Raw genomic sequence first — 23,936 nt, 5'->3', positions numbered from 1 at the left:
TTCCCCCTTAATTTTGATCACCTCTATTAAATCTCCCCTGACCAGTGAATAATGGAGCTCAACGCGGGCAAGTGTCAGATCATCCACTTGGGGCCTAGCAAAGATCAGTCAGTGTGTGGTCTGAAAACATCATGTGAGAGAATCGGTTTTTTCTGTGAAATATCCGGTCCCGTTAAATTTTACAAATGTTGCCCCAGATCGCTGCTCTCTCAAGCAATGAACATTTTAAACCATTCTCCTGAAATGCAATGTGTAAAATGAGATATGGGTTAACAGTTCAGGAGATGCAAAGAGCAAAATAAATGAATGAAGTTTCGACTGTCCCTCAGTAACCATATTATTATGTCTTTCATTCCGCAAAATAAAGTTACCGGTTAATTAATGGTGATTAAAGCAGTTCTTATTTATTCACATTAGATGCATGTAATTAATTTAATAAAATTACATCGCATTCATGAATAAGAAACGGTGATATCAAAATTTCTTCCCTAACCGTGAATCGAACCCAGCCTGCAACACTGATAGGAATAAATTATTGAATCATTTAATGGTGCCTCGAAAAATATCACACTACTAAATTAAAATCACTGCTTTAATGTGTTTCGGTGTTGAAGGGGATTGAAAAAAGCCCAGACTGCGCCCGCGGTGAGACAGAGTTCGAACTTACAAAGAAGTTGGTGCTGCGAAGTAACCGCCAAGCGAAAGCTGACAACGATTAAAGAAGGAGACAGCGCTCAATATAAAGGAAGAGCTCACAAAAGTTAACTTTCTGTATTCTATGTAAAAGGACTCTCAAATCCTTGAATATACTCAATGACTGAGCATCCACTGCCCTCTGAGGTTGAGAATTGCAAAGATCACAAGCCTCTGAGTGAAGAAATTTCTCCTCATCTGAGTCTCAAATAGCCGGCCCCTAATCCTCAGACTCTGCCCCCCAGTTCTAGACTCTCCAGCCAGGGGAAACAACCTCTCAGCTTCTATCCTTTCAAGCCCTCCAAGAAAATTGTACCTTTCAATGACAACACATCTCGTACTTCTGAACTCCAGAGATTATAGGCCCAATCTACTCAATCTCTCCTCATAGGACAATCCAATCATCATTGAAAACAATCAGGTTTGATTCCCAGTCAGGGATTTCAGTTCTGACAAAGACAATTGAAGTCTGTGAGAATCTTATTAATTGTATTAAAACGAACAAAAATGTGTGTTGCACACTGAAGGAAATTGTAACATGTTTGCTGGGTGACAGTCAAACTTAAATAACTTTCTTCATAGATTCATAGATTTATAGCCAAAGGCGACTGCTTTATCCAGCGTTTCCGTAGTGTAGTGGTTATCACGTTCGCCTAACACGCGAAAGGTCCCCGGTTCGAAACCGGGCGGAAACATTTTGTAAATCATGTTCATTTAAATCGTAGAAAAATGGATCAATTCGCATTTGTTATGCAATGTAACAAAGTCCTGTTACATTTGTGTTATTCTGTACAGTTGTACACACACACAGAACACTACGGTTTCGCTCGCTCACTTCCGTTTCCAGCCCTGACCGTGCAGACAGCCCCTCTCAAAGTTGCACATTCCGGCTGCTTTCAGTTGAATTGTGAAAGATTATTCAAGGATCCTGCAGCTTTACCTCGGTTCACAACAGCAGATCTAAGCCCCGTTTCTGCAAACTACAAACCATGTTTTCCAGAATTCCAAGGTGTATACGGAACTCAACCATTAAAATTCCCTTCATTAACCACAGGGGTTCAGGCAATTTTCTATGATTCTATAAAAAGTTATTGAAGTTTGACTGTCATCCGGTATACATGTTAGCAATTCCTGCAGTGTGCAACAAAATGTTGTGGGTTGATTAATGATAATAGAAACAGTTATGAAGTGTCTCACAGACTTCAATGATCCCTTAATACCGTTGGTTAACTAAAATCTATCAATTGCAGGTTAAAATGAGGAATTCATATTGCATCTTTGAAAGAGCTATCCAATCATTCCCACTCCGCTGCTCTTCCCCCATAGCCCTGCTGACACTCCTGCCAGTGGAAACGGTTTCCCCCTTAATTTTGATCACCTCTATTAAATCTCCCCTGACCAGTGAATAATGGAGCTCAACGCGGGCAAGTGTCAGATCATCCACTTGGGGCCTAGCAAAGATCAGTCAGTGTGTGGTCTGAAAACATCATGTGAGAGAATCGGTTTTTTCTGTGAAATAGCCGGTCCCGTTAAATTTTACAAATGTTGCCCCAGATCGCTGCTCTCTCAAGCAATGAACATTTTAAACCATTCTCCTGAAATGCAATGTGTAAAATGAGATATGGGTTAACAGTTCAGGAGATGCAAAGAGCAAAATAAATGAATGAAGTTTCGACTGTCCCTCAGTAACAATATTATTATGTCTTTCATTCCGCAAAATAAAGTTACCGGTTAATTAATGGTGATTAAAGCAGTTCTTATTTATTCACATTAGATGCATGTAATTAATTTAATAAAATTACATCGCATTCATGAATAAGAAACGGTGATATCAAAATTTCTTCCCTAACCGTGAATCGAACCCAGCCTGCAACACTGATAGGAATAAATTATTGAATCATTTAATGGTGCCTCGAAAAATATCACACTACTAAATTAAAATCACTGCTATAATGTGTTTCGGTGTTGAAGGGGATTGAAAAAAGCCCAGACTGCGCCCGCGGTGAGACAGAGTTCGAACTTTCAAAGAAGTTGGTGCTGCGAAGTAACCGCCAAGCGAAAGCTGACAACGATTAAAGAAGGAGACAGCGCTCAATATAAAGGAAGAGCTCACAAAAGTTAACTTTCTGTATTCTATGTAAAAGGACTCTCAAATGCTTGAATATACTCAATGACTGAGCATCCACTGCCCTCTGAGGTTGAGAATTGCAAAGATCACAAGCCTCTGAGTGAAGAAATGTCTCCTCATCTGAGTCTCAAATAGCCGGCCCCTAATCCTCAGACTCTGCCCCCCAGTTCTAGACTCTCCAGCCAGGGGAAACAACCTCTCAGCTTCTATCCTTTCAAGCCCTCCAAGAAAATTGTACCTTTCAATGACAACACATCTCGTACTTCTGAACTCCAGAGATTATAGGCCCAATCTACTCAATCTCTCCTCATAGGACAATCCAATCATCATTGAAAACAATCAGGTTTGATTCCCAGTCAGGGATTTCAGTTCTGACAAAGACAATTGAAGTCTGTGAGAATCTTATTAATTGTATTAAAACGAACAAAAATGTGTGTTGCACACTGAAGGAAATTGTAACATGTTTGCTGGGTGACAGTCAAACTTAAATAACTTTCTTCATAGATTCATAGATTTATAGCCAAAGGCGACTGTTTTATCCAGCGTTTCCGTAGTGTAGTGGTTATCACGTTCGCCTAACACGCGAAAGGTCCTGGTTCGAAACCGAGCAGAAACATTTTGTAAATCATGTTCATTTAAATCGTAGAAAAATGGATCAATTCGCATTTGTTATGCAATGTAACAAAGTCCTGTTACATTTGTGTTATTCTGTACAGTTGTACACACACACAGAACACTACGGTTTCGCTCGCTCACTTCCGTTTCCAGCCCTGACCGTGCAGACAGCCCCTCTCAAAGTTGCACATTCCGGCTGCTTTCAGTTGAATTGTGAAAGATTATTCAAGGATCCTGCAGCTTTACCTCGGTTCACAACAGCAGATCTAAGCCACGTTTCTGCAAACTACAAACCATGTTTTCCAGAATTCCAAGGTGTATACGGAACTCAACCATTAAAATTCCCTTCATTAACCACAGGGGTTCAGGCAATTTTCTATGATTCTATAAAAAGTTATTGAAGTTTGACTGTCATCCGGTATACATGTTAGCAATTCCTGCAGTGTGCAACAAAATGTTGTGGGTTGATTAATGATAATAGAAACAGTTATGAAGTGTCTCACAGACTTCAATGATCCCTTAGTACCGTTGGTTAACTTAAATCTATCAATTGCAGGTTAAAATGAGGAATTCATATTGCATCTTTGAAAGAGCTATCCAATCAGTCCCACTCCGCTGCTCTTCCCCCATAGCCCTGCTGACACTCCTGCCAGTGGAAACGGTTTCCCCCTTAATTTTGATCACCTCTATTAAATCTCCCCTGACCAGTGAATAATGGAGCTCAACGCGGGCAAGTGTCAGATCATCCACTTGGGGCCTAGCAAAGATCAGTCAGTGTGTGGTCTGAAAACATCATGTGAGAGAATCGGTTTTTTCTGTGAAATAGCCGGTCCCGTTAAATTTTACAAATGTTGCCCCAGATCGCTGCTCTCTCAAGCAATGAACATTTTAAACCATTCTCCTGAAATGCAATGTGTAAAATGAGATATGGGTTAACAGTTCAGGAGATGCAAAGAGCAAAATAAATGAATGAAGTTTCGACTGTCCCTCAGTAACCATATTATTATGTCTTTCATTCCGCAAAATAAAGTTACCGGTTAATTAATGGTGATTAAAGCAGTTCTTATTTATTCACATTAGATGCATGTAATTAATTTAATAAAATTACATCGCATTCATGAATAAGAAACGGTGATATCAAAATTTCTTCCCTAACCAGGGGCAGCACGGTGGCATAGTGGTTAGCACTGTTGCCTCACAGCGCCCGAGACCTGGGTTCGAATCCGGCATCGGGTGACTGTCTGTGTGGAGTTTGCACATTCTCCCCGTGTTTGCGTGGGTTTCCTCCGGGTGCTCCGGTTTCCTCCCACAGTCCAAAGATGTGCGGGTTAGGTTGATTGGCTATGATAAATTGACCCTTAGTGTTAGGGGGATTAAATACGTGGGGTTACGGGGATAGGGTGGGATATGTGTTGGTGTAGGGGTTACAGGGATCGGGTGGGATATGTGTCGGTGCAGGCTCGATGGGCCGAAATGGCCTCTATCTGCACTGTGGGGTTTCTGTGATTTCTGTGATTCTGTGATTCTGTGAACCGTGAATCGAACCCAGCCTGCAACACTGATAGGAATAAATTATTGAATCATTTAATGGTGCCTCGAAAAATATCACACTACTAAATTAAAATCACTGCTATAATGTGTTTCGTTGTTGAAGGGGATTGAAAAAAGCCCAGACTGTGCCCGCGGTGAGACAGAGTTCGAACTTACAAAGAAGTTGGTGCTGCGAAGTAACCGCCAAGCGAAAGCTGACAACGATTAAAGAAAGAGACAGCGCTCAATATAAAGGAAGAGCTCACAAACGTTAACTTTCTGTATTCTATGTAAAAGGACTCTCAAATCCTTGAATATACTCAATGACTGAGCATCCACTGCCCTCTGAGGTTGAGAATTGCAAAGATCACAAGCCTGTGAGTGAAGAAATGTCTCCTCATCTGAGTCTCAAATAGCCGGCCCCTTATCCTCAGACTCTGCCCCCCAGTTCTAGACTCTCCAGCCAGGGGAAACAACCTCTCAGCTTCTACCCTTTCAAGCCCTCCAAGAAAATTATACCTTTCAATGAGAACACCTCTCGTTCTTCTGAACTCCAAAGATTATAGGCTCAATCTCTCCTCATAGGACAACCCTATCATCATTGAAAACAATCAGGTTTGATTCCCAGTCAGGGATTTCAGTTCTGACAAAGACCATTGAAGTCTGTGAGAATCTTAATAATTGTATTAAAACCAACAAAAATGTGTGTTGCACACTGAAGGAAATTGTAACATGTTTGCCGGGTGACAGTCAAACTTTAATAACTTTCGTCAGAGATTCATAGATTTATAACAAAAGGCGACGGCTTTATCCAGCGTTTCCGTAGTGTAGTGGTTATCACGTTCGCCTAACACGCGAAAAATCACCGGTTCGAAACCGGGCGGAAACATTTTGTAAATCATGTTCATTTAAATCGTAGAAAAATGGATCAATTCCCATTTGTTATGCAAAGTAACAAAGTCCTGTTACATTTGTGTTATTCTGTACAGTTATGCACACACACAGAACACTACGGTGTCGCTCGCTCACTTCCGTTTCCAGCCCTGGCCGTGCAGACATCCCCTCTCAAAGCTACACAATCCGGCTGCTTTCAGTTGAATTGTGAAAGATTATTCAAGGATCCTGCAGCTTTACTTCGGTTCACAACAGCAGATCGAAGCCGCGTTGCTGCAAACAACAAACCATGTTTTCCAGAATTCCAAGGTGTATACGGAACTCAACCATTAAAATTCCCTTCATTAACCTCAGGGGTTCAGGTAATTTTCTATGATTCTATAACATGTTATTGAAGTTTGACTGTCATCCGGTATACATGTTAGCAATTCCTGCAGTGTGCAACAAAATGTTGTGGGTTGATTAATGATAATAGAAACAATTATGAAGTGTCTCACAGACCTCAATGATTCCTTAATACCGTTGGTTGACTAAAAGCTATCAATCGCAGGTTAAAATGAGCAATTCATGATGCATCTTTGAAAGAGCTATCCAATCAGTCCCACTCCGCTGCTCTTCCCCCATAGCCCTGCTGACACTCCTGCCAGTGGAAACTGTTTCCCCCATAATTTTGATCACCTCTATTAAATCTCCCCTGACCAGTGATTAATGGAGTTCAACGCGGGCAAGTATCAGATCATCCACTTGGGGCCGAGCAAAGATCGGTCAGTGTGTGGTCTGAAAACATCATGTGAGAGAATAGTTTTTTTCTGTGTAGTAGCCGGTCCCGTTAAATTTTACAAATGTTGCCCCAGATCGCTGCTCTCTCAAGCAATGAACATTTTAAACCATTCTCCTAAAATGCAATGTGTAAAATGAGATATGAGTTATCAGTTCAGGAGATGCAAAGAGCAAAATAAATGAATGAAGTTTCGACTGTCCCTCAGTAGCCATATTATCATGTCCTTCATTCTGCAAAATAAAGTTACCAGTTAATTAATGGTGATTAAAGCAGTTCTTATTTATTCACATTAGATGCATGTAATTAATTAAATAAAATTACATCGCATTCATGAATAAGAAACGGTGATATCAAAATTTCTTCCCTAAACGGGAATCGAACCCAGCTCGCGATACTGATAGGAATACGTTATTGAATCATTTAATGATGCCTCAAAAAATATCACACTGCTAAATTAAAATCACTGCTTTAATGCGTTTCGGTGTTGAAGGGGATTGAAAAAAGCCCAGACTGCGCCCGCGGTGAGACAGAGTTCGAACTTACAAAGAAGTTGGTGCTGTGAAGTAACAGCTGGGTGAAGGCTGACACCGATTAAAGGACGAGAAACCGCTCAATATAAAGGATGAGCTCACAAACGTTAATTTCTGTATTCTGTGTAAAAGGACACCCAAATTCTAGAATATACTCAATGACTGAGCATCCACTGCCCTCTGAGGTTGAAAATTGCAAAGATTCACAAGCCTCTGAGTGAAGAAATGTCTCCTCATCTGAGTCTCAAATGGCCGGCCCCTTATCCTGAGACTCTGCCTCCTAGTTCGAGACTCTCCAGCCAGGGGAAACAACCTCTCATCTTCTACCGTTTCAAGCCCTCCAAGAAAATTGTACCTTTCAATGACAACACATCTCGTACCTCTGAACTCCAGAGATTGTAGGCCCAATCTACTCAATCTCTCCTCATAGGACAATCCAATCATCATTGAAAACAATGAGGTTTGATTCCCAGTCAGGGATTTCAGTTCTGACAAAGACAATTGAAGTCTGTGAGAATCTTATTAATTGTATTAAAACCAACAAAAATGTGTGTTGCACACTGAAGGAAATTGTAACATGTTTGCTGGGTGACAGTCAAACTTTAATAACTTTCTTCATAGATTCATAGATTTACAGCCAAAGGCGACGGCTTTATACAGCGTTTCCGTAGTGTAGTGGTTATCACGTTCGCCTAACACGCGAAAAGTCTCCGGTTCGAAACCGGACGGCAACATTTTGTAAATCATGTTCATTTATGTCGCAGAAAAATGGATCAATTCGCATTTGTTATGCAATGTAACAAAGTCCTGTTACATTTGTGTTATTCTGTACAGTTCTGCACACACACAGAACACTACGGTGTCGCTCGCTCACTTCCGTTTCCGGACCTGACCGTGCAGACAACCCCTCTCAAAGCTGCACATTCCGGCTGCTTTCAGTTGAATTGTGAAAGATTATTCAAGGATCCTGCAGCTTTACCTCGGTTCAGAACAGCAGATCTAAGCCGCGTTTCTGCAAACTACAAACCATGTTTTCCAGAATTCCAAGGTGTATACGGAACTCAAACATTAAACTTCCCTTCATTAACCACAGGGGTTCAGGCAATTTTCTCTGATTCTATAAAACGTTATTAAAGTTTGACTGTCATCCGTTATATATGTTAACAATTCCTGCAGTGTGCAACAAAATGTTGTGGGTGGATTGTTGATAATAGAAACAATTATGAAGTGTCTCACAGACTTCAATGATCCCTTAATAACGTTGTTTAACTAAAATCTATCAATCGCAGGTTAAAATGAGCAATTCATGATGCATCTTTGAAAGAGCTATCCAATCAGTCCCACTCCGCAGGTCGTCCCCCATAGCCCTGCTGACACTCCTGCCAGTGGAAACTTTTTCCCCCATAATTTTGATCACCTCTATTAAATCTCCCCTGACCAGTGATTAATGGAGTTCAACGCGGGCAAGTGTCAGATCATCCACTTGGGGCCGAGCAAAGATTGGTCAGTGTGTGGTCTGAAAACATCATGTGAGAGAATAGGTTTTTTCTGTGAAACAGCCGGTCCCGATAAATTTTACAAATCTTGCCCCAGATCGCTGATCTCTCAAGCAATGAAGATTTTAAACTATTCTCCTAAAATGCAATGTGTAAAATGAGATATGGGTTAACAGTTCAGGAGATGCAAAGAGCAAAATAAATGAATGAAGTTTCGACTGTCCCTCAGTAACCATATTACCATGTCTTTCATTCTGCAAAATAAAGTTACCGGTTAATTAATGATGATTATAGCAGTTCTTATTTATTCACATTAGATGCATGTAATTAATTTAATAAAATTACGTCGCATTCATGAATAAGAAACGGTGGTATCAAAATTTCTTCTCTAACCGGGAATCGAACCCTGCTCGCAACACTGATAGGAATATGTTATTGAATCATTTACTGGTGCCTCGAAAAATGTCACACTGCTAAATTAAAATCACTGCTATAATGTATTTCGGTGTTGAAGGGGATTGAAAAAAGCCCAGACTGCGCCCGCGGTGAGACAGAGTTCGAAATTACAAAGAAGTTGGTGCTGCGAAGTAACCGCTGAGCGAAAGCTGACACCGATTGAAGGACGAGAAACCGCTCAATATAAAGGATGAGTTCACAAACGTTAATTTCTGTATTCTGTGTAAAAGGACTCTCAAATCCTTGAATATACTCAATGACTGAGCATCCACTGCCCTCTGAGGTTGAGAATTGCAAAGATTCACAAGCCTCTGATTGAAGAAATGTCTCCTCATCTGAGTCTCAAATGGCCGGCCCCTTATCCTGAGACTCTGCCCCCTAGTTCTAGACTCTCCAGCCAGGGGAAACAACCTCTCAGCTTCTACCCTTTCAAGCCCTCCAAGAAAATTGTACCTTTCAATGAGAACACCTCTCGTTCTTCTAAACTCCAGAGATTATAGGCCCAATCTACTCAATCTCTCCTCATAGGACCTCCTATCATCATTGAAAACAATCAGGTTTGATTCCCAGTCAGGGATTTGAGTTCTGACGAAGACAATTGAAGTCTGTGAGAATCTTAATAATTGTATTAAAACCAACAAAAATGTGTGTTGCACACTGAAGGAAATTGTAACATGTTTGCTGGTTGGCAGTGAAACTTTAAAAACTTTCTTCATAGATTCATAGATGTATAACAAAAGGCGACTGCTTTACTTAGCGTTTCCGTAGTGTACTGGTTATCACTTTCGCCTAATCAAACGAAACGGTCGCCGGTTCGAAACCGGGCAGAAACGTTTTGTAAATCATCTTCATTTAAATCGTAGAAAAATGGATCAATTCGCATTTGTTATGCAAAGTAACAAAGTCCTGTTACATTTGTGTTGTTCTGTACAGTTATGCACACACACAGAACATCTACGGTGTCGCTCGCTCACTTCCGTTTCCAGCCCTGACCGTGCAGACAGCCCCTCTCAAAGCTACACAATCCGGCTGCTTTCAGTTGAATTGTGAAAGGTTATTCAAGGATCCTGCAGCTTTACTTCGGTTCACAACAACAGATCGAAGCCGCGTTGCTGCAAACAACAAACCATGTTTTCCAGAATTCCAAGGTGTATTCGGAACTCAACCATTAAAATTCCCTTCATTAACCACAGGGGTTCAGGTAATTTTCTATGATTCTATAACAAGTTATTGAAGTTTGACTGTCATCCGGTATACATGTTAGCAATTCCTGCAGTGTGCAACAAAATGTTGTGGGTAGATTAATGATAATAGAAACAATTATGAAGTGTCTCACAGACTTCAATGATCCCTTAATAACGTTGGTTAACTAAAATCTATCAATCGCAGGTTAAAATGAGCAATTCATGTTGCATCTTTGAAAGAGCTATCCAATCAGTCCCACTCCGCTGCTCTTCCCCCATAGCCCTGCTGACACTCCTGCCAGTGGAAACGGTTTCCCCCTTAATTTTGATCACCTCTATTAAATCTCCCCTGACCAGTGATTAATGGAGTTAAACCGGGCAAGTGTCAGATCATCCACTTGGGGCCTAGCAAAGATTGGTCAGTGTGTGGTCTGAAAACATCATGTGAGAGAATAGGTTTTTTCTGTGAAATAGCCGGTCCCGATAAATTTTACAAATCTTGCCCCAGATCGCTGCTCTCTCAAGCAATGAACATTTTAAACCATTCTCCTAAAATGCAATGTGTAAAATGAGATATGGGTTAACAGTTCAGGAGATGCAAAGAGCAAAATAAATGAATGAAGTTTCGACTGTCCCTCAGTAACCATATTATCATGTCTTTCATTCTGCAAAATAAAGTTATCGGTTAATTAATGGTGATTATAGCAGTTCTTATTTATTCGCATTAGATGCATGTAATTAATTTAATAAAATTACATCGCATTCATGAATAAGAAACGGTGATATCAAAATTTCTTCTCTAACCGGGAATCGAACCCAGCTCGCAACACTGATAGGAGTACGTTATTGAATCATTTAATGGTGCCTCGAAATATGCAACACTGCTAAATTAAAATCACTGCTTTAATGTGTTTCGGTAATGTGTTTCGGTGTTGAAGGGGATTGAAAAAAGCCCAGACTGCGCCCGCGGTGAGACAGAGATCGAACTTACAAAGAAGTTGGTGCTGCGAAGTAACCGCTGAGCGAAAGCTGACACCGATTAAAGGACGAGAAACCGCTCAATATAAAGTTGAGCTCACAAACGTTATTTTCTGTATTCTGTGTAAAAGGACTCCCAAATCCTTGAATATACTCAATGACTGAGCATCCACTGCCCTAAGAGGTTGAGAATTGCAAAGATTCACAAGCCTCTGAGTGAAGAAATGTCTCCTCATCTGAGTCTCAAATGGCCGGCCTGTTATCCTGAGCCTCTGCCTCCTAGTTCTAGACTCTCCAGCCAGGGGAAACAACCTCTCAACCTGTACCGTTTCAAGCCCTCCAAGAAAATTGCACCTTTCAATGACAACACATCTCGTTCTTCTGAACTCCAGAGATTATCGGCCCAATCTACTCAATCTCCCCTCATAGGACAATCCAATCATCATTGAAAACAATCAGGTTTGATTCCCAGTCAGGGATTTTAGTTCTGACAAAAACAATTGAAGTCTGTGAGAATCTTAATAATTGTAATAAAACGAACAAAAATATGTGTTGCACACTGAAGGAAATTGTAACATGTTTGCTGGGTGACAGACAAACTTTAATAACTTTCTTCATAGATTCATAGATTTATAGTAAAAGGCAACTGTGTTACCAAGCGTTTCCGTAGTGTAGTGGTTATCACGTTCGCATTACACGCGGAAGGTACCCTGTTTGAAACCAGGCGGAAACATTTTGTAAATCATCTTCATTTAAATCGGAGAAAAATGGATCAATTCGCATTTCTTATGCAATGTAACAAAGTCCTTTTACATTTGTGTTATTCTGTACAGTTGTGCACACACACAGAACACTACGGTTTCGCTCGCTCACTTCCGTTTCCAGCCCTGACCGTGCAGACAGCCCCTCTCAAAGCTGCACATTCTGGCTGCTTTCAGTTGAATTGTGAAAGATTATTCAAGGGTCGTGCAGCTTTACCTTGGTTCACAACAGCAGATCTAAGCCGCGTTTCTGCAAACTACAAACCATGTTTTCCAGAATTCCAAGGTGTATACGGAACTCAACCATTAAAATTCCCTTCATTAACCACAGGGGTTCAGGCAATTTTCTATGATTCTATAAAAAGTTATTAAAGTTTGACTGTCATCCGGTATACATGTTAGCAATTCCTGCAGTGCGCAACAAAATGTTGTGGGTTGATTAATGATTATAGAATCAATGATGAAGTGTCTCACAGACTTCAATGATCCCTTAATACCGTTGGTTAACTAAAATCTATCAACATACACTTAAAATTCGGTTAGGTAAATTTTGTCAAGGTTTAAAATTTTAAGTTTTACATTTATATTTCAAAACATTCAATTTGAATTTTAAATCATAGATTCATAGAATCATAGATTGATACGGCACAGAAGGAGGCCATGCAGCCCATTGAGTCTGCGCTGGCACTTTGAAAGAGCTCTTCAAATAATCCCACTCCCCTGATGTTTCACACAGAATCACACAGAAACCCCACAATGCAGATAGAGGCCATTTCGGCCCATCGAGCCTGCACCGACACATGTCCCACCCGATTCCCGTAACCCCTACACGAACACATATCCCACCCTATCCCCGTAACCCCACGTATTTAATCCCCCTAACACTAAGGGTCAATTTTCATAGCCAATCAACCTAACCTGCACACCTGCAAATTTCTCCTTTACAATGATTTATTCAATTCTCTTTTGAAAGTTACTATTGTGTCTGCTCCACCGCCCTTTCAGGCAGCGCATTCCCGATCACAACAACTGGCTGCGGTAAAAAAAACTCCTCATCTCCCCTCTGGTACCTTTTGCCGGTTAGGTTCAATCGGTGTCCTCCAGTTACCGACCCTACTGCCACTGGAAACAGATTATCCTTATTTACTCTTATCAAAACATCTTGTAAATTTACAGACCTCGATTAAATTTCCTCTTAAACTTCTGCGGAAAAACAATTGCAGCTTCTCAGTCGCTCAACATAACTGAAGTCAACTCATCCCTGGGGCCACTCGCTCTTTGTGCTTGTCTCTCTTTTTTGTCTCTATCTGTCACTCTCTTTGTCCCTGCCTCTCTCTTTGTCCCTGTCTGTCTCTTTGTCCCTGCCTCTCTCTTTCTCACTGTCACTCTCTTTGTCTCTGCCTCCCTCTTTGTCCCTGTCTCTCTATCTGTCTGTCTGTCTCTTTCTCACTCTGTTCACAGTTAGCTTCTAGTTCTGATCAAACACTGTAGATTTTAGTTCCACGTTAGCATAGTGGTGAGCATTCCCACTTCTCACGCGGGTGACCGGGGTTCAATTCCCCGATGGGTAGGTTTTTTTTTTTAACGAACGCCATTTTTTAATTTCTTCCCAGTTCCTTGAAATGCTCCTTGGAAAAGTTGAACTGAAAAAGTTCAAGTGAAATAATTTTAAAAGATTTATCGACATAAGAAGAACTGTATAAAAACTTCCTGCACCTGTTCCTCATTGGAATCGTGCTCGCCCTCTATTTCCCTCTCACTGTTGTGTGGGGCAGAGAGGAGTCATAACGGCACAGAATGAGACCATTGAATGCTTAATTAACTTCATTTATTTTGAACATGTGACCATTTTTCTTACTTCCGTGGTGTGAAATGTTATTTATTTGGAGATTTCTATTATGCTTATGGGATTCAGTACATAAAGCATCGTAGGAATCCCCTGTGTGATTGGTTGGCCTGGCCAATGGATGCTGCCGAACCGTGAGCGCCAATGGTATCCGTGGGCCTTTATGCTTGCGTACGCCAGCAGGCCCAAGACCGCAAGAGTGCGAAGCTCCGGAGACACCAGTTAATTGGGATCTGTTTCTCGGTTCGGAGGCGTAAGCCGGCGCCAAACCTCCGATCGCAATTTCAAGGCCCATCGTATTTTTGGAGGCTGGTTTAAAATGTTTATTACTTACGACATCAGGAATCTGGGGCAAATTTTGTTCAATATAACCGGGCCGGTTATTGCGCAGAATAAAAATGTTCCACTCGAACATATCCACCCGGGCTCGATTTGGGAACTGTTCATGTAGGAGGGGAACATGATCGTCGCTGCACTACGGAAGCCGGAGCGTTAGTGTCCACGGAAAAGCGAATCAGCAGCGAGCATAAAATCTGATGGTGATCATTTTCAGATTCAATGCAGTCAGCCATTAAATAAAGAGAATAATTTTACAGTGAAAAGATTTGGAAGTATTACTCGCATCTGTGCCTTTAGTTAAAGTTCGTGGCGTCTGACTCCCGCTCATGTCTCTGAATAAGAAAGGAGAGGCTTGACATTGACCAGACTGCACTGCGCCTGGTGTTTGTGAACTCATCCTTTATGTTGAACGGTTTCTCATTCATTGACTGGCGTCAGCATCAGCTCAGCGATTACTTCGCAACACCAACTTAATTCTAAGCTCGAAACTCTCTCACCGCGGGCGTTGCATAGTGATTTTATCGTCATTTTCAATCCCCTTCTTCTGCACCGAAACAAATTGTAGCCGTGATTTTAAATCAATACTGCGTGATTCGTAGCGATCACCTTTAAATGATTCAGAAAACCAGTCCTTTCACCTCCGTAACACGGGATCGATTCCTGGTAAGAAAAGTAACTTTTATAACACAGTTTTAAAATCAAAATCTGATGAAATTGACTACATTCAGCTGATGGGAAAAATTAGAATTGTTTTAATTACCATTAATTAACCGATAACTTTCTTTTGCAAAATGAATGAATTAATAGCTTTGCACCATTTAAAAAATACTCTGTTTGTCTATTCTTCCTACCACAGTGAAAAACCTCACATTTCCCTACATTATACACCGTCTGCCGCCTTATTGCCCGCCCAATCACTTAATCTGTCTATATCCCATTGTAGGCTTTTTGTGTCCTCACAGCTTACTTTCCCACCTAGCTTTGTATCATCAGAAAACTTGGATACATTTCACCCTGTCCCTTCATCTAAGTCAGTAATATAGACTGTAAATAGCTGAAGCATGCGCACTTGATCCTTGCGGCACCCGACTCGTTACAGCCTGCCAATCTGAAAATGACCCGTTTATCCCTAATCTCTGTTTTCTGTCCGTGAACCAATCCTCTATTCTTGCTAATACATTACCTCCAGTCCCATGAGCCCTTATCTTGTGTAACAACCTGTTACGTGGTGCCTTATCGAATGCCTTTTGGAAATCCAAATATGCTGCCTCCACTGGTTCCCCTTATAGTTCCAATTAATGCCTGAAGCAGAACATCCCGTTGTGCCAATGGAGCCTGTTTGTCAGACAAGGCTACATGTAAGGAAGGAGTGTGGTAAGGGGATAAGTGAAGTGATACTTTGGTAACAAGGTCGGGTAATAAAAATAAAAGTGCTGGAAACACTCAGCAGGTCAGGCAGCATCTGTGGAGAGAGAAGCAGAGTTAACGTTTCAGGTCGAAAATCTTCCATCAGAAGGTGGCCAGTTGTGTTAGGTTAAACTATTAAACGTGCAAATTGTCACGTAGTAGAGGTAAGGAAAAGATATCAAAAGTTTGGAACAGATACTTTAGCATTCGATAAAAGTTTGAGCAACTTGTATATTGAACTCGGAACTATAAAGTGTTGGAGTTCCGCGGCTAAAATTCGCAAAGATTTGTTTAAAAGCTGTTGTTAATTGTACTTCTAATTGTTGCAGGATTAATAAATCTGACAATTATTGTTGCGAACACTTTTACTGCTCTGCGCGTTTCCCAGCTGTGCTCGGAGCGCCGTCCCCTTCAGTCCATCGCTCACAGGGTCTGTTCCATTCAGCGTTTCTATTCTCTGGACCTTGGTGAAATTTCATAGATTGAAAGCGATGCGTCTCAACCCCGAGCTCGTCACCGACTCGCTAACCGCTGCACAGCGACCACACTCTGCTCCCGTGAGATGGAGGCCCAGGAGCTGTTTCAAGCTCGAGTGCAGTTACAAGCAGAACTCATTCAAAGAAAGTCCAAGTCATTGAGGCGCCTGATTCTTTGCACCTTCCCAACGTGTTGAGATTCATGTGGGGGGGGTTTGGGCATGCCTTTCCCCACATTGCAACACTTCAAAGGTTATAAAGCGCTTTGGGACGTCCTGAGTTCGGTGAAAAGCTCTGTATCAATGCCAGTGTTTTTTTTTTGCAGAAGTTCGAACAGCAAGTTCATAATTCGCGGGCAAAGTAAGTGCTCGTCCGGGATTTGAACCGGGGACCTCTCGCAAGTTTCAAACCAATAACCCCGAGCGAGAATCATACCTCTAAAGCAACGAGCCAACTGATAGATAATACTGGAAATAAGAGCTAACCATTGTAAAATCATTTTTTCTGTGTGGTTTTACTTGATGATCAGAGCACTTGAGACCGAGACAATGACTTTGCCTTTTGGACCTGTCTTCTCAAGCGCCGCCCGGTCCCAGACCTACAGTTAATGAGCTGTGGTTCAGATATTGGATGGGATAAAAATTGATAAAGAGGAGGTACTAGAAAGGCTGGCTGTAAACCTTTTGTTTATATTCTCTTCTGGACGCCGGTTTGCTGCAGCTCTCTTTTTCCCATTACATACTGAAAACCAAGGAGCCGACTGGTTAAAAGTAGTGGAGATAAGAGGTAACTATTGTAAAAAACATTTTGTGTATGTGGCTATTCTTGATGAGCAGAGCACTTGAAACCGAGACAGTGACTTTGCCTTTTGGACCTGTCTTCTGAAGCGCCGCCCGGTCCCAGGCCTACAGTTATTGAGCTGTGGTTGAGATATTGGATGTGATAACAATTGTTAAAGAAGAGGTACCAGGAAAGCTCGCTATATTTATGTCCATAAGTCACCAGGACCAGATGAAATGCATCCTAGGATGCTCAGGGAAGCACAGGTGGAAATTGTGAAGTTACTGGCCACAATCTTCCAATACTCATTGGATACGGCGGTGGTGCCAGACGTCTGGAGAATTGCAAATGTTACACCCTTGTTCAAAAAGGAGTATAAGGTTCAACCCAGCAACAAAGGCCAGTCAGCTTAACGTCGGTAGTCAGGAAGCTTTTAGATAGGATAATCCTGGACAAAATGACCGGTCACTTGGACAAGTATGGATGAATTAACGAAAGCCTGCACGGATTTGTTAAAGGCAAATCGTCTTTTACCAACTTGATTAAATTATTTGATGAGGTGAAAGAAAGGGTTGATGAGGGAAATGCGGTTGATGTGGTGAACATGGACTTCCAAAAGGCACTTGATAAAGTGCCGCATAACAGGCTTGCCAGCAAAGTTGAAGCCCATGGAATAAGAGGGACAGTGGCAGCATGGATGTGAAATTGGCTAAGAGACAGGAAACAGAGTAGTGGTGAACGGTTATTTCTCTGACTGGAGGAAAGTGTTCCCCAGGGGTCGGTACTAGGACCACGGCTCATCTTGACATATATTAATTATTTGGAGTTAGGTGTCCAGGGCACAATTTCAAAACTTGCTGATAATACAAAACTTGGAAGTATAGTGAGCAGTGAGGAGTGTAGTGATAGACTCCAAGTGGACATGGACAGGCAGGTGGAATGGGCGGACATGTGGCAGATGAAGTTAAATGCAGAAATCTGTGAAGTGATACATTTTGGTTGGAAGAATGAGGAGAGGCAATATAAATTAACGGATACATTTCCAAAGTGAGTGCAGGAACAGAGGGACCTGGGGGTATATGTGCACAAATCATTGAAGGTGGCAGGACAGGTTGAGAAATCAGTTTAAAAAGCTTATGGAACCCGGGGCTTTACAAATAGAGGCATAGAGCACAAAAGCAAGGAAGTTATGATGAACCTTTATAAAACACTGGTTCAGCCACAACTGCAGTATTCATGTTCCAGAAAATGTTATTCTGTGCAATAACCGGTCCTGTTAAATTGAACAAAAGTTGCACCAGACTCCTGGTGACATAAGCAATGAACATTTTAAACCAGACTCCTGAAATACATTGGCCTGGAAATTGCGATCGGGGGCTCGCCGCCGGCTAAGGCCTCGGAATCGAAAAACAAATCCGGATTACCTGGTGTCTCCGGAGCTTCGGACTCTTGCCGCCCTGGGCCTGCTGGCGTCCGCCTGCATAAACGCCCATGGATCCCAGGGGCGCACACGGTTCGCAAGCATCCCTGAGATCACATGGGCCAGACCAACCAATCAAAAAGGGGGGTTCCTATGAGGGTAATTGGGATTCCATTTATGTACAGAAACCCCATAACATAGTCGACATCTCCAAATAAATAACATTTCACACCACGGAAATAAAAATAAATGATGACTTGTTCAAACTTAATGAAATTAATTAAACATTTAAAATACAGTTTTTAATTTTATGAAATATATATTTGAACATTTTAAAGCGGGCCAGAGTTTACCTAAACTAATTTAAAATGTATGTATGTGTATATCATTAAAAAAAAATATTTTAACATTTATTTTCACCCGTGCACTGGCAAAAGAAGGTCTTACGCCTGCTATTAGGCTGGATAGCCCTTTCGACCAACGTGGACACGAAGGGCCGAATGGCCTCTTTCTGTGCCGTAAATTTCTATGATTCTATTACCAGGTGTAAGGGTTTCCTGGGCATCCGCTGGGCAGTAGTTAGCCCAACTCTGCACCAGCAAAAGTGATGTTATAGCGGATGCGGTGGCTCTGTCCCAGCGAAACTTGACAGATCACAAGTTCTGGGCTTTCGGGCGTGCGGAAACCTGGAACTTGCGGGGTGGTTCTGAAGGCGTACGAGAGCCTACGCTGTGCATTCGCTGTCGGAAGCACCGTAAAATCCGAGCCATGGTGTAAAATGAGATATGCATAGCAGTTCATCACATAGAAAGCACAATACACGTTATTGAAGTACCTTTAGCATTTAATTCATTCTGCAAATTAAGATTATCGGTTAATTAATGGTAATTAAAACATTTGTTCACATTAGATACATGTAAGTAATTTTAACAAGTTAGTTTAAATTAAAGACTGTTACAAAAATTGCTTCTCTGACCAGGAATTGAACCCGGGCCGCGAGAGCGCCGAATCCAAACCACTAAACTACCAGGTAACACGGAAGAATAATGCGATAATTGCAAATAGAATGGGTCACTCCGTATTGGATACAAATTCGTTTTGATTGTTTACATCAAAAAGCAATTCATGACACTGCGGCTTACAAATCTAGTTACATGTACCTGAAGCTATGATAAATTGACCCTTAGTGTTAGGGGGATTAAACACGTGGGGTTACGGGGATAGGGTGGGATATGTGTTGGTGCAGGCTCGATGGGCCGAAATGGCCTCTATCTGCACTGTGGGGTTTCTGTGATTCTGTGATTCTGTGATTTATTGGGGTGTATTTATCTTCATTCGAAACCTCAGTAAAATGCTCCAACCTCTTCTGTTTCCCTCATACCGGCTGTGCAACAGCCACAACTCAAATGTAACCTCACACGGCGCGCTGGCGTCTTCCAGTTCTATATCTGTATATAGAGAATTAATGACGAAAGGTCATCGATCTAAAGATTACACATACATGTAAAAATATTTATAGCATTCTGGACTCAACATCGAGTTCAACAATTTCAGACCATAACCTCTGCTCCTATTTTTTCAGATGGCAGCTGTTGATGATTCTGCCATTCCCATTTACACCTCCTCTGGTCCCATCTCTCCTTCCTTTACTTGTCCCATTGCCATCTCCTTTTGCCTCGCACCTTCATCCCTTTTGTCATCTAATCTCTCCTGCCTTCCACCTTATCACTAATATTGCCTCTTGCTGTTTCCTCCTCTCCCCAATTTGCCTAAAATCTGTTTCATCTCTAACTTCTCCCAGTTCTGACGAAAGGTCATCGACCTGAAACGTTAACTCTGTTTCTCTCTCCACAGATGCTGCCTGACTTGCTGAGTATTTCTAGAATTTTCTGTTTTTATGTCAGATTCCCAGCCTCTGCAGTATTTCGCTATTGCATACTTTACTCCAAATAGACTCACATGCATTGATAAATATTGTGACGGTGCAATGCAACGTTCCCTAGTGGGTAGGATTCAGCGTTCTCTTGGATTTGATTCCAGGTCAGGGGAGTAACAGTTTTTAATTCGAGACCTGATTTAAATGAATTACATGACTTTCATGTGGAATAAAGAATAATTGGTTTAAACATCATTTATTAATCCATAAAGTTATTTTGTGGAATTTCAATCATTTAATTAGCCCTCAGCATGTGATGAACCTTTATCCCGAGCTCATTGTATTTTAGGAGCCTTGGTGTAAAATGTTGAGTGTTTATGACACGGACCCAGCCCCAGAATCGCCACTGTGAAAGTAGGAAACTGCTCGAAATACACAACAGGGCGGGCAGTTTGTGAAAAACAATTAAACTTTTGGCGTGTAGACTTTTCACAGAAATGGAACCAGCTTCGTGTGACAATATGAGCTGTGACTGTGTGTACATGGGTGGCATGTTTCTATATCAAGTGAGTGTTTGTGTTCTGATGCGATCCTTTGCATGTCATTGAGTCATAGAGTCATAGCGGCACAGAAGGAGGCCATTCGGCCCTTCGAGTCCGTGCCGGCTCTCTGTGTTGCAATCCAGTCAGTCCCATTCCCCCCGCTCGATCCCCGTAGCCCTGAAGGTTTATTTCCCTCAAGTACTTATCCAGTCTCCCCTTGTGTGTCAGTTGTACATTTAATTTCTTGACTTTTATCATATGCATCAGGTTGTCAATATATAAATACCTGTGTTTGAAAGAGAGATTCTTCTAAATGGATTTTAGGTGTATCAGTGAGCTGGTGATGAATAAATGTGATTGTATCTGTGTGTTATTTCTCAATGTATTTGTGTGTATCTGTGTTCTGTATAAATGTATTTGCGTGGCATTTAAAAGGAATACAGACATAAAGAGCCAGAACATGCTTATTGAATGAGACAGATTCCCCCAAATAAATAAATCAATAACACAGATGCATGGAAATCTTGGATAAGTGCCTGAAGGAAATAAAATGTGCAGGGCTACGGGGAGAGGGCGGGGGAGTGGGACTAGCTGAAGGGCTCTTGCAGAGAGCCGGCACGGGCTGGACGGGCCGAATGGCCTCCTTCTGTGCTGTATCCATTCTCTGATTCTATGATGTAGATCTATCTGTAAGTGGTGAAAGGCGACTACAGTGATTCACCGCCACCTCGGTGATGGGCAATAAATGCTGGCCTTGCCAGCGAGACCTGCATCCCAGGAACGAATATAAAAAATATATCTAATACCAGTACTCATTGTTGTGAGTTAACAAATAAGATATTAATTGTCCAGACTGATATGAGCTGTAAAAGAATAGTGACCCCGACGTGATTTGAACACGCAGCCTTCTGATCTGGAGTTGCGCCAGGAGGTCTAGACAGCGTTTGCTCTGTATATATGAACTTGAATGATACTTCTGTATATATGAACTTGAATAGAGAGGTATCATACCTGGTTCCTGCTGGACGAATGACACTCACCTGCTTTCGATTCTGAATCAAGGAATTTATGTTGACACAAGATTTGGGAACAGTAAATTACAGAAAGATAATTCAAGTCTGTGAGACGAGTGATAATTGCTTTAATCTTGGTTAATAAATCCATTACTATCTGTTACAGATTTCGGTTACAGACGCTCTTTGCGTGACATTTGTTCCGCGTTTAATTTTGCAAACTGGGTGAGATCGCTGATCGCGGGGAGACAGTGGGAGCTTCAGCAGCCCCACTGTCAGGATGTGGAAGGATTCACGTTAGGGGTGTGCGGGGGGAATCAGTGACATTTTTTGTAAAGGGCAGCGGGGGAGAAGCTCTGAGAGCATTCAGTGTGGGACAGAAGCTGTTTAAATTGAGGCAGCACATTGCCGATCAGCACAGAGGGAGTTAACTGATTCAGTGCCCCTCTGCTGCTGCTACAGAGCCGGTGATTTCCACATTGTAGCGGTTATCAGATTCGAGCCCGCGTGGAAATAAATATGTTTTAAACTTGCTGTGGCGAACAAACAGAGGCGAATTTATTCTCCTGTCAAAAGGGCCACAGCGGCTTCTACCTTGTTCTTTAATTGCTCTTTATTTCACTTCACTGAGTTAGATATATTTCTTATGGCTAAAGGGATCAAGGAATATGGGGAGAAGGCAGGGACAGGGCAACGAATTTGGATGATCAGCCATGATCTCATTGAATGACGGAGCAGGCTCGACAGACCGAATGGCCTACTCCTGCTCCTACCTTCTATGTTTCTCTGTTTCTATGAATAGATAACTTTGAGTGAGAGAAAACTGATCCAGAAATATAATCCATTAATCTGCAGGGTGGCCGTCAGTAAGAAGCCATTTCTCTCTGGATCCGGTAGCGGTTCTGGTTTCAGGCTCAAGATTGCCGGTACTGTCGATAGATTTTTGTTGAGTAAGTGTATTAAGGGATAAGGAACCAAAGCGGGTAGCTGGAGTGAAGATACAGACTAGCCCTGATCTAATTCAATGACGGAACAGGCTCGAGGGGCTGAATGGCCTCCTCCTGTTCCTATGGAGTCGCTGCAATGCAATGCACTCGATGCTGGACGGTTTCTGGTGTGTAATAGTTATCGCATTCCGCTAACACACGAAAACTCAATGGTTCGAAAGTGGGTAGAGGCAATTTAATGCCTTTTCTCCATTCAAGCTTACTAAATATGAAAACAGGAATAATTTACGTGTTTTTACAAATAACACACGCACTGTCAGGCGAATTATACCTTTCAAATGGCAGCGTTACAGTGAGTGAAGTAATTCTCAATAATATGTCCCATATAGGACACAGTTTGGGTTGCGGTACTGTAAGCAGGGTTTGGGGAAATTTGGCATGATTTAGGGAATCTCCCCCTCGCGTGTCGCTACATTAAAGAGGTTCAGAATGTGGAAGCAAAACAACACAGATTAATAGGAAAACATAGGGTGAGCGACGGGATTCAAAGTGCAGTTTCAATCGGTCTGTCTGGGTGTCCTTTCAATAACTAACAAAGAAAGCGCGTCTCCAAAAATGTCCCACACCATGTTATGATTCAGGAAACTGAGACGGGGGTAGAAATAAGAAAAAAAACAGAGTGATATAGAGAAGAGTAAGAGAGAAGGGGAAAAATACTGTTTCCACGGAGAACTAATGCAGAGACCCCTCTGCTGCGCCTTGGGTGGCCTCCTGCAGCCCGGATAAATTAACATCCTAACAGCTCATTAACTGTACGAGTGGGACCGGGCGGCGCTTCAGAAGTCAGGGCGAAAAGGCAAAGACACTGTGTCGGTCTCAAGTGCTTTGCTCATCAAGAATAGCCACACACACAAAATGGTTTTAGCATGGTTACCTCTTATCTGCATTACCGCCAATCAGTCGGCTCTTTGGTCTAGGGGGTATGATTCTCGCTGCTTGAAACTTGCGAGATATTGTGGGTTGAAATCCTGGACGTGCACTACTTTTGTCCACGGATTTTGAACTTGCAGTTGAAACTATTGCAAAGAAAGTCTCCCATTGACACAGCGCTTTTCACGAGCTCAGGACAGCCCAAAGCGCTTTACAACCATTGCAGTATCTTTGAAGTGTTGTAAGGTGGGGAAAGATGTGCCCAAATTCCCCCCACGTGAATCTCAACTCTTTGGGAAGGAGTTTGGTGGAAA

The 23,936-nt window shown here is 42.0% G+C and overlaps 4 non-coding genes across 4 annotated transcripts; all 4 read left to right on the top strand.

The window, feature by feature from the left end:
- Positions 1-1,315: 1,315 nt before the first annotated feature.
- On the top strand, positions 1,316-1,388 carry trnav-aac (transfer RNA valine (anticodon AAC)). Its single transcript has one exon. It is a non-coding gene; the product is annotated as a tRNA-Val (tRNA).
- A 1,977-nt stretch (positions 1,389-3,365) lies between these two features.
- On the top strand, positions 3,366-3,437 carry trnav-aac (transfer RNA valine (anticodon AAC)). The gene has a single exon. It is a non-coding gene; the product is annotated as a tRNA-Val (tRNA).
- A 2,345-nt stretch (positions 3,438-5,782) lies between these two features.
- trnav-aac (transfer RNA valine (anticodon AAC)) lies at positions 5,783-5,855 on the top strand. Its single transcript has one exon. It is a non-coding gene; the product is annotated as a tRNA-Val (tRNA).
- A 1,977-nt stretch (positions 5,856-7,832) lies between these two features.
- trnav-aac (transfer RNA valine (anticodon AAC)) lies at positions 7,833-7,905 on the top strand. Its single transcript has one exon. It is a non-coding gene; the product is annotated as a tRNA-Val (tRNA).
- Positions 7,906-23,936: the final 16,031 nt, after the last annotated feature.

The sequence above is a fragment of the Somniosus microcephalus genome, unplaced genomic scaffold, assembly GCF_052327205.1.
Source record: "Somniosus microcephalus isolate GS21.2 unplaced genomic scaffold, FLI_Smic_1.0 unresolved_chr4, whole genome shotgun sequence".
NCBI classification, from domain to species: Eukaryota; Metazoa; Chordata; class Chondrichthyes; order Squaliformes; family Somniosidae; genus Somniosus; species Somniosus microcephalus.
The sequence above is the reverse complement of the archived record's forward strand: the minus strand, read 5'-3'. Positions and strand labels throughout refer to the sequence as shown.